Source organism: Dermacentor silvarum, chromosome 9 (assembly GCF_013339745.2).
Source record: "Dermacentor silvarum isolate Dsil-2018 chromosome 9, BIME_Dsil_1.4, whole genome shotgun sequence".
NCBI lineage: Eukaryota > Metazoa > Arthropoda > Arachnida > Ixodida > Ixodidae > Dermacentor > Dermacentor silvarum.
Genome location: NC_051162.1, coordinates 442,994 through 450,830, shown reverse-complemented (window position 1 = coordinate 450,830; position 7,837 = coordinate 442,994).

The following is a 7,837-nucleotide window of genomic DNA, read 5'->3' as shown; positions in this document are numbered from 1 at the left end:
AGGAGACAAGGTCGAGATAACGTAATCGTAGGAGGGCGTCAGCATAGCGAGTGAAATGCCTTGTGGGAGCACTTGTGAACACAGTCCGAAATTAATCACAGGAAGACAAGTAAGATTGTCCCTTATAGTTATAACAGTGTGAGGCAAACCAACACTGTGCGTCAACAGAACGGCGGTGATGGGAGCGAGCACATAATCGCTGTCGGGGACTGGTGGAGAGGGCGTCACAGCAACACAAGTCACGGCTTGCGGCGGCAAACGGACGTGCTCAGCAGAACAGAGCCGACTCTTTATTGGTCTGGGTTGATCAATTACACTTGATAGGTCAAGCTGTACAGTACCAGCGGAACAATCGATGAGGGCGGAGTGGGCGGACAAAAAGTCAAGACCGAGGATGACGTCATTGGAACAGCAGACGAGGACGGTGAACAAAACAGAAGTTTGACGGCCGGCTACACTGACACGTGCGGAACAAAGGCCAGCTACGGGAGACGTACCACCGTCGGCCACACGGACAACACGTGATGGGGCAGGGTTCATAACTTTTTTCAACTGCCGGCGGAGGTGAGAACTCATAACAGAAATATGGCCGCCGGTGTCAATCAAAGCAGTAACAGGTAGGCCATCCACTTCAACGTCAATCAAGTTCTGATTGGTAGGGAGCGTCAACAGAGGAATTGGAGAGCAGGTCGGAATAGCAGCATCACCTCCAGGAGCTGCAGCCGTTAGTTTCCCGAAGGAAAACGCCGGGAGTAAGACGGGGACGGGGAACGGCGTGGTGGGGGTGACCGAGAAGGTCGGCGTCGTGGAGAGGGCGAGCGGCTGTAATGGTTGGTGGTAGTAGTGGTCTCGGCAGATGTTTCTTGGTCAGGTTGGCTTGGTACCTGGTGCTGGCTTCGGGGTGGATAGCAGAAGCTGGATGAGCTGGGTCGAGAAGACGAGGGCCAAGAACTTCGGCAATATCGTGAAATGTGTCCAACACGTCCACATCGAAAGCAAATTGACTTGTCGGCAGGCGTCTGCCACGCATTTGGATCGCGATAATTCGGAGTGAGGTAATGGCATTGGAGAGGGTTAAAAGTGGCCGAAGGGTAACTGTCAGGATGGTTCACAGAGCAGATGGTTTGAAGACCCACGTTTGCCAGTTCTTGACGAACAACGGATTGTATAAGGGATATCGTAGGTGGGGCATCACAGGGCTCTCCTCGCATTAAATGTGCGGGTGATGCGGCTTCAATTTCGCGTCGAACAATTCGGGTGATGGTCTCCGATGTTGAAGGCTGAGTCGGCATACGAACATCCTCACACGTTGATGTCGCTGCCGTGTTCGGAAGGCGGGCGAATTGGTGGGCGATACGTCGGCTTTTAGCATCTTCGAAGCGTCGGCTTTCAGTAATAATCTCATTGACTGTCGAAGAGTTTTTAAACACGATCAGGTTAAACGCATCGTCCGCGATCCCTTTCAGCAGGTGCGCAACCTTATCAGCTTGTGTCATCTTGGCGTCAACCTTCCGGCAAAGGGTCAGCACATCCTGAATGTACGTCAAGTACGACGCGGTAGGCGTCAGCACACGCGAGGCAAGTTCTTGCTTGGCAGCACGCTGGCAGCCTGCAGGTTGGCCAAACAACTTGCGAAGTTTAGTCTTACATACGCTCCAGCTTGTGAGCTCCTCTTCGTTGTTATCGAACCAGGCCTTCGCCGTTCCCTTCAGATAAAATATGACATTCGCCAACATCATGGTCGGGTCCCACCTGTAATGTGCGCTTACGCATTCGTAGAGTCGAATCCATTTGTCGACGTCGTCGCCAGCAGTGCCGGAAAAGGTCCCAGGGTCACGGGGTGGAGCCAGGATGACGGTTGGCATGGCGGCCGCCGCTGACGCAGTTTCACCGCTGGTGGACATGACTAGAGTGGCGACTTGGCGGCCGCTGCGGAGCTCCGTCTTGCGTTATACCCCCAGCACTTCCACCAAGATGTTACGGGGAGGCAAACACAACAGGAAAACGTATTTACAGTATATTTACAAGGCGATCAAGCGTCAACCATATAGCCGAGAGCGCGCGCCAGATAATCAGCGTCTTCTTCATCGATGCTCCTCTAGATGAATCATACCGTGACAATATATAGTTTTCTTCTATCAGTGTGGTAATCGTGCTAAATTTAGCATTTAAGTTAAAAGGACAAGTTACAAAGCAGGGGCACGCTTTGAGACTTGAAACATTTGAACATATAAAGGTAGTACACATTAACAGCTGCTGAATTAACCTAAGTTGGTTGTATTATATGCATAGCATGTGGTTGCTTTTTGGGAATGTGGTCACTCTGTAAAATAAAACTGCATTTGTTTCAAATAAATTGCTGAATCTACTGCTTGTGTGTTTTCCTGTGCTCTCTGTTCTGATTGCGTGTTTGAAAGCGCAGTGAGTGACTGCAGACAAATGCACAAGGCTTCGCTTTATCATGTGGCTTGATAAAGGAGCCCCCTTCCATGCACACACACTTTCTTTTGCATAAGCCAATTAAAAGAAAAAGACCTACCTTTTCTAACGGATTTTAAAATCTGCCAGTATTAAAAACAGAGTGAAGCTGGACAAATGCAATTTACTAGAAGTATTATTGCTAAAGCCTCTTGTGTGTGCAAAGTATGTGCATGCAGTGCTGGCTATGCCTTGGAAGAGCCCTGCAACAGCTTTCACCACACTGCTTGCTACAGCATTGCTGTATTTTTCAACCTGAGAGCAAAACTACAGTTCATCTCTAGAACTTCAGCAGCACAATTGACAGCTGTTTCTGCATGTTTGATGCACTCCTGGCCAGGGACTTTTCGTCCTGTAGGCAAAACAGATAGCCGCCTCGGGCGGCATTTTAGGAACAGCACAGCATACCTTGAAAGCCCCTTGTTCACCAGCAGGTTTTACCAGCGAGAGTGGAGAGGGACACAATAATTGGACTTTGCATGGTGCAGCAAAATACCTTGAAAAGCTGCTGCTTCTGGCGCCCATTTACAATGCCATGCTTGTAGACCTCGACATGGAGCAACCCCATTTTACTTTATTATTTAGAATACTGTAAGCCCAAACGGGCAGGGCTGTTGCAGGGTGGGATGTGCATATACAATAGAATAAAATCTGTCATTGATAAAAATACACATTACAAGAAAAAAATACTATAATAATACAACTTATAAAAAATAAAACTCCAAATTTCGTTCAAAAAAAGTCAAGCCATCAACACCATTGAAAACTTCAAGAACAAGGTTATTCCACATAGCTATAGTGTGAACAAGAAATTAATATTTGTACACATCAACTCGTGAGTTATAGGGTAAAAAACATTCTTCTAGGTGGGAATAGGTGAGTTAGGTAAATTTACTGTTCAACTGATAACGGAACTTTAGGCAGGCTATTTTTCTCCGGACATTCACTGTTTGCAGTCCTGCCCTTGTTAGCAGGGCTGTTGCAGATTACGTTCGTCGATAGGAAGAGTAAATAAATCTTGCTGCCAATTTCTGAACGCGTTCAAGTTTATTGATTTGGTATTGCTGATGAGAATCACAAATTACACTGGCATAAATGGTGCTTTTACTAAAATTTACTTCTGAATTATTCTACCAACGTGGTGTGGCTATCTATGATCACCGTATAAAACTGGGGCAAACATTGCATGTCTAAAACGTACAAAAGCTGGCATAACTGTAATGAGTGACCTGCATTCATCTGAAATGTGTAACATTGCAAGTATGGGCCAAGCTAATTTAAACATTGCAGAGTTTAAGTAGTCCTGGCACAATCTTTTTCTTATGCGTGTGTAGCTGTCAATCAGTTAATTACACTATGAAACTTTATATTGCTTCTGTGCACAAGAAATATATTATCCTTAATGCGAACATTTAAAAATGCCCAAGGCAGTTTGGTTCCACGATTTCGCGACATCCTGGCATGGTAGATCACAAGTAAATGATGCGCGCTCCAGTTTGTGAGTAAGCCATGCCATTATTGTGCTATTGAATGCCGAACATGTCAAGGCCTCTCTGCACCACAACATTGGCCTTTCTTTCTCGGCGCACATTTGATGTGTGATGGGAGGAGCCACTTGGAAGGTGAGGGTGATGCTCCTTGTTCCCTGAGAAGTACCAGTAGAAAAGTTTGTAGAGCAGACTCATTTTGTGCTCAATGCAAAGAAATGTCTGAGAAGCATTGTGCTGCTGAGGTTGCGGGTTCGATCCTGGCCGTGGCGACCTCAGCAGCACAATTCTCATTCGGATGGGGGCGGAATACAAGAACGCATGTGTGGATTGGGTGCACTATAAAATACCTCAGGCAATCAAAATTAAGCCGGAGTCCGCAACCACAGTTGTGACTTGTAGAACACCAGAAATAAATTAATTTCAGTTAAGATGTTTGAGAAGGGTCAAAAGAATATTTTATTAGTGAAACAGTTCTTGGCATTCGTTAAGAATCGCTCAAAGCACACCCAGCTTTTCAACGGCATGGTGTGATCTTAAAAGCTGGCATGTCCAACCAGATTAATATAAAAAATTAAGCACAAAACTCCCATGTCAGTGCTTCTTTACGTGGAAGCATAAGGGACACTTGTATTTGAAGGCGTCATCTAAATCCTGTGTAAATATTAATTGAACATCAAATGGCTCTACATCTAAGGCAGTGGTTCTCAAATGGGGGATCCGCAAAACCCCCACTAACAAAAAAAGCAACCAAGTTTTTTTTTGTGGCCACTGCAAGTCTTGAGGCATTCTGGTTGGGGACTGGAGAAATGTTTCCCCTTCTACATAAGATGGCTGTAAAGCTTTTGTTGCAGTTTTATATCATATGCATGCAAGCATGCTTTTTCCATGCTTGCATATTTGAAAAGCAAATACAGAAACAGGTTGAATGTGGCTGCAGATATGTGACTCTGCTTAAGCGTGACTGCATCATGTATTGACAAGCTGTCCAGATTGAGTTGAAGTGGCACTTTTGTTTGACCATTCTTTGCAAAGTAGCAATAAAAGGCACCTGTTTCACCTCTCATGTTGGGTTAGTTTATACCCCCACCCCTCTCCTGTCATTGCAAGTGGTCCCCATCACTTCCACCAATCCACAAGGGGTCCCTGACACATCCATGGCTGAGAACCATGGATCTAAAGCAATTATAGGGTGTTAAGACAACAGGAAGCCGCAAGATTTTTGTTGTGCACTGTTCCTATAGAAACAATATAGGGAAACAACAAAACTGTTGAGCCTAGTGAAGAATTCATTCAAGATCCTTGTGAATTTGGCTAGAGGATATTCATGCCCAAGCCTCATCAGCGTGGCATCACTGATTTCAAATAATGTTTATTTTGTCATTCTGCCAGAGTAAAAGTTCTTGAAACCTGCTAGGCTGCACTTTAATTTAAAACCAGCACTTTATTAATTTTTACATACCACACACCTTTAGCAGCGCTTGAGCTAATGCTGGTCGTAATCTACTATAATTTAAGCCACATGGCCATTGTCATCGCATTATTTTTATATGGTCCTACAATATATTCCCACTGTGTACAATTGAAATCTCTGCCAAGGACAACCGAAACAGTACGATTGCAAACTGCAGAATTCCCCATCTGCGGAGGCGGCTGGCTGATTACCGTATGAGGTGCTTTGTGAGCTGGCATTGATGTCTAAATCTCAACTGCTCTGCAAGCATCCAAAACAGGCTTTGGGATACACTCTTACCACAAGAAGAGAGACTATATAATGAGTGTTGCCTATGAAATATGGCACACCCATGACGAGGGATTGGCCAGGATTCTCCATGAATGCAACATCAAATGGCTTCATATCCCAACTTAATTGATAGTATATAATACTGATGTGTAACAAAAGTAAATTACAGACTAAAAAAGTGACCAGGTCTACTTATGATTGAGCCACAAAAAGAAAAATGGAAACATGTTAATAGTATGAAAAAAAAGTGCCTGTGATCCTCCCAGTAGCAACAATATTATTACGATACCATCTAGAGATGCTAAAGAGACGAGCCGCCGCGAGAAAGACGATGAAGTGTGTCTGGGCTTTTGGCTCGAGCAAGGTGTCGGCCTGGCGGTTTTGGCTCCAGTGTAAATATATTGTAAATAGCTTCTTTCGTGTGTGTCTTTCCACACGTAACATTCTGGTGGAGGTGCGGGGTTTTCTCTGGCCTGGAGGGACAGGACGTTGACGAATGGATCAAGCTATATGAATACGCCAGTGCTAATAACAGGTGGGACCCAACGATTATGCTCGCCAACGCCATCTTTTACCTCGGCGGCACCCCCCGCGTGTGGCACCAAACGCATGAAGATGAGTTAACCAGTTGGGACATTTTCAAAGAAAAGCTACGGGAACTGTTCGGCGACCCCATTGGGCGCAAGGTTGCCGCGAGGAAGGCTCTTGCGTCTCGTGTGCAGACCTCTACAGAGCCGTATGTTTCCTACATCCTCGACGTTTTGGCTCTATGCCGCAAAACTGACGACACCATGTCTGAAGCAGATAAAGTGGCACATGTGCTAAAGGGCATCGCCGACGACGCTTTCCATTTGCTTGTTTTCGGCAACGTGTCGACTATCGACGCCATTATAAAAGAATGCCGTCGCCTTGAACAGGCTAAGAGCCGCCGTATCACACACCACATCACGCGGCTACCAAACACTGCTGCTACGTCGACATGTGAGGGCCGACTGCGTCAGACGACCACCTGTGACGACGTAACCCGTATTGTCCGCCGCGAGCTCGAGGCCACCAGTTCGCCAGCCTTCTCCGCGACGCCTCCCGATCCGCCTGCAACCACGATTGCCATGATTCAGGCCGTCGTCAGGCAGGAATTTGAGCACATTGGTTTAAACTCCGTGTGTTCAACGGCTCAACCCAGCGTTCATCAGTTCTCTAGCGGCCCTCCTCGTCCCCGGCCGTCCTTTTCTGCTCCATACCGCAACCCGTCCGAATGGCGTACCCCTGATGACAAGCCGATCTGCTTCCACTTCTGTCGCATCGGCCACGTCACTCGTCACTGCCGCAACCGATGGCCACCACCTACTCGGACGTACGCCGACGCTTATTCCCGTACCTTTCGACCTACTGTTCCCTATGCTACCCGCCACGAACCCGCTGCCGCTGACGCCCCATCTCCGAACCTTCGCTACAGCCGCTCGCCCTCACCTCGACGCCATCAGTCTCGTTCGCCCCAACCCCGCCGCTTTTCTTCGCCGCCCATCACCTCCCGGATCCAGCCGGAAAACTAACCACTGCAGCTTCTGGAGGTGAAGCTGCGTTGTCGACCCTGCCCTCAAATCCTCTGCTCACGTTGCCTACGCATCAAAACCTTCTTGACGTTGACGTTGACGGCTGTCCTGTCACTGCGCTGATCGATACAGGAGCCCATATTTCTATTATGAGTACTGCCTTCCGACGACGACTCAGAAAGCTCCTCACCCCAGCGTCGGCACGTGTCGTCCGCGTTGCTGATGGCGGTACTGTCCCTATCGTCGGCATGTGTACGGCACGTGTCAGCATCGCCGGCCGCCACACTCCTGTGCTCTTCACCGTGCTTGCTCATTGCCCCCACGACCTAATTCTCGGCCTCGATTTTCTCTCTGCGCATTCTGCTCTTATTGACTGCTCTGCCAGTACCCTTCGCCTTGAGTTGCCGCTTCACGCAGAACCTCCTGATGTACCCCAGTGCCGCTTACGCCCCACCGGCTTTATTCGCCTGCCACCAAAGTCATTAGCCTATATTGAACTGATGTCTTCCCCACCTGTTCCTGATGGCGAGTACCTCGTCACTCCTCTGCCCGACATTCCACTGCAGTATGACGTC